Consider the following 4,483-nt stretch of genomic DNA (forward strand, 5'->3'; position numbering starts at 1 on the left):
TTCTCTTGCTACATCTGCTACTAGCTTATTTCTTCTTTCAACAATCCATTCTACTCAGGTGTTCTAGGTGAGGATAGACACCTTTTAATTCCTGTTTCTTCTTAAAATATGTTAAACTTTCTAGAGGTGAATTATGCTTCTTTATTTGGTCTTAAACAGTTCATCTTAACACTAGATTCATTCTTAAATCTATTATTAAATATCTTAAATTTCTCAAAAGCTTCAGATTTCTCTTTAAGAAATGCTACCCAAATCCTTCTAGTGAAATTATCAATGAAAATCATAAAGTACATTTCACCATAGAATCCTCTTATTCTTGAAGGACCACTCAGGTCTATTTGAACTATCTCCATCTTCTCTATGGTAGTGAACTTCTTGCTAGGAAATGATATTTTCTTCTCTTTATTAAAAATACGTTCTTTGCAAACAACATTAGTAGGATTTGTAATCTTAGGAAAGTCTCTGACTGCAAATGTGCTACTATTCTTCACAATATTATCAAAGTTTATGTGACAAAATATTCTATAACACAAGCAACTATTGTCCACTTTAGATGCCAAACATGTCATTTTAGTAGGATTCAACTAGAATACATTACCTCTAGATATTGTGTATGTTCTAATCAGCTTAGATAATGTAGGTCATCTCAATGAATTGTAACTAATAACCCTTGTCCACCAACTATCCAACACTGAACAAATTATGCTTCAATCCATTAAGAAAAAAAAACATTATTAGTGTTATTTTTACCATCAAGAGCAATGGATCCAATTCCTGTTATATAATAGGTTGCATTATTACCAACTCTAACAATACCTCCACATGATTTCTAAACTTGAAAAAAGTATTAATATAACCAGTCATGCAATGTGAAGAATCATTGTCCATCATTCAATCAAATTTCATTTCCACTTGTGAAACTAGAGTGTTTTATTCTTTAATTTTGGTAGCAAGATCATTTTCCTTTATTGCCACTAATCCCAATTCATCATCACTTTCAATTTGACTTTTATCATCAGATTCTTCATCTTCATTTGCATACAAATAATTTCTATCTCCCCTTGGCTCAAACTTTCCAATATACTTTTAGTTGAGATAATGGGTGTTGCACACATTGCATAATATTGTTATATTATTTTATTATGTAATGTTACACCTAGATGAAAGTGGAACATGTAAATATTCCCATGGGATATACTTGATGAGTTTTATTCTAACATTGTGATAATATGTCATGCAATTATTTAATATTGGAAAAAAGAATTTAAATTCCACTAATAAATTTGGGGTCAAGGGGTTAGGTTGAATAGGGTTTTATCACATAGTGTATGTAATACTACTTGGTAGTTTTGTGGGACTTACTAATATATAAGAAACCACAAGGGTAGTTGTTGTGAGAGAAGATAGAAGGGAAAAAAGGAAATAGTTGAGTGGGACATGGCTTGATAGGTTAGCCAAAGGGAGCATTTGTGAAGGTTGGGAGCATGGCATGGGTTGTGTGGTTTCATGCTTGTTCACATAGATTGCTTCATAGTGGCTATGACTTTGAAGGCTTCCATGATTTTATTGTAATGGTGTTGCTTACTAAATAATACATGGTGATGGATGCTTTTAAAGACTAGGTTTTTCCCTCAATGAGAGTTTCCCAAAGTATATCTTGTGTCACATTTTTTTTGTGGATTTCAATTGCATATTTATTTTAAATCTATTATGGGTTATGTGGAAATAGTTATATTCTTTATTGCAAGTTTTCTTACAAGTGGTATTAGAGCTATGGTTTTATTATTGTAACCCTAGATTGAATCGATGGGAATGCATGAGAGGTTAAAAGAAAGGGCAATATATATGAGTTGTTTATTTCAGATCTAAGGGTTTTGGGTTTGCTATTATGATGTGATATTGATAGATTTTATGCATGCAAAATTGTTGGATGAAAGGGTTTTTCAAATGTTTTATTTTGTTAATGTTATAATTCTGTTAGATAAATTATATTATATATGTGAGATATATAATAAATGAAAAATATTATATATGGAGTAATTAACTATTATTAAGAGTTATATATATATATATATATATATATATATATATATATATATATATATATTGTGGGTATATTAATTGTGTTATAACTAATGTATGTTAATATATTAAAGAGATATGTCTCTTCAAGAGGCATGACTCTTTATATCATATATGTATTCATTTGAATAGTAACTTGAAAAACATATAAATATCTACAACTGCTATTACAAGTTACAGAATATAGTAATCGACCATATTTCACTAACATGGTATCAGAGCTATGTTCCTTTGAAGAGAGCTTTGCCACTTAAGGAAGATCCTAAAGACCTAAATAATTTGATAGAGAAACAACAACTTTTGAAGTAGAGATATGGTTAAAAGGAAGAGTATCAGATAAGATTCATTTGAATAGTTAGGATATACAAGAAATAAAATGTTAGTATTGTTAATATCAGATAGGGAGAGATCTAAATCAACTCCATAGCAATAAAGCCACCAACTACAAAGTATAGGTTCCTATCATGAATAGGATTAGAGCATGATTAGAGTGCCCACAAAATTAAAGAGAAAACATAACGAAGATGCGAGGATAGATGAGTAGAAGTAATGTGGAAGCTATATATAGTTATCCTTGAAATACAAAATGAATTATTGTTAAACATTGAAACCAAAGAAAGGTAGTATGCTATTTTAAAACAAGGATAAATAACATTGGATCCCACACATCCATGAAGGAAACATAAGGGATAAGTTGTGGAGGATATTCATTACTGTCTATACTAAGCATTATACTAAATTGAGACTTAAGGCCAAACACCAAAGGACTACATATGAGTAATAAGAAGAACAAGTGACATACCCCATGCATAAAAGCTATGCCTTTGGACTATGCACATGTCAAGAATAGGAAGAATATAGATGAGATAAATAGAGATCATTCCATATATAGATTGAATCAAAATTTCATTTTCTAATCACAAAAAATGAGCATTTGAAGTAAATCAAATGTGCATTTGAAGTAAATCAAATGTCATATACGTGAGAAAATACAATGAACAAACAATTAAAGTCAATCAAATCATAGAAATCCAAGAAGTAATGTAGAGAAGAGGAATAAAAGACATAAAGACATGGCTAAATAAACATATTAGGTGACAAATAATTAATAAAGGAAATCAATAATAGGGAGAAACCTTATTCTCTTATATGTTTTATGGTGAATGTTGTGACAACACCAGATGACAATATTCGTGGAGACTTCATGCGAACTTTTGATGTCATACATGTGTGAGCCTATCCCTTGTGTACATCATGAAGAAGTTACAACTTCTAAATGACTATCACTTGTATTAGGAGAAGTTATTGAAAGGTGACAACTTTACAATAACTTGTATCATGATATACATTTTGTGTAAATCATGAAATGCTTTTTCTTAAAAATCAATAACTAGGTGTTAGATGTTATTAATTTAACTACTTACAAGTTGTCTATATAGATACATTGAGCACTTGGTAAATATCATTCAGTTGATATTCTGATAGGCCATTACTTAGAGTACTTGGTGAATATCATTTGATTGATATTCTGATAGGCCAATGCTCATGTTACCTAATATGATATTAAATAGTAATTGGTGGATATCATATATTGATATTCGGATAGGCCAATACTTAAATGATATCATATACTATAAATGTTATAATCAAAGATTTCCTATATGTATTATTTTTGAAATATTACCTATGGTGTAATATCTATGTTTTCTATCCTTATTCATTAAGAGGGAGTGTTAATATTATAATTCTGTCAGATAAATTATATTATATATATGAGATATATAATATATTACAAATATTATATATGGAATAATTAACTTGTATTAAGAGTGATATACATACATACATACATACATACATACATACATACATACATACATACATACATACATACATACATACATACATACATACATATATATATATATATATATATATATATATATATATATATTGTGGATATATTAATTGTGTTATAACTAATGTAAGTTAATATATTAAAGAGACATGTCTCTTCAAGAGGCATGCCTCTTTATATCATATATATATTCATTCAAATAGTAACTTGAAAAACATATAAATATCTGCAAGTGCTATTACAAGTTATAGAATATAGTAATCGATCATATTTCACTAACACATTTAAATGAGGGTTTTAGGAGGAGTTTGCATTAATGACCTCCTAGGTAAAAAAAACATCACCATTGCATCCAGGTCAAATTTTCCATAATCTTGATATATAATATGCCCTAGTTTGGCCATGTTCAAAGGAAATGAAAGTGGTTTTCAATTTCACCTCATGATGGCAATCAAATTTAATTCTCTTAGAATTTTTGTCAGAAAATAAAACATCACAATAAAATGACCATCTTAGTAAAATGGCCATAACTTTCTCTTAGGA

This window comes from Cupressus sempervirens, chromosome 9 (assembly GCF_028749045.1).
Source record: "Cupressus sempervirens isolate cs-2001-9-10 chromosome 9, ASM2874904v1, whole genome shotgun sequence".
Taxonomy (NCBI): Eukaryota; Viridiplantae; Streptophyta; class Pinopsida; order Cupressales; family Cupressaceae; genus Cupressus; species Cupressus sempervirens.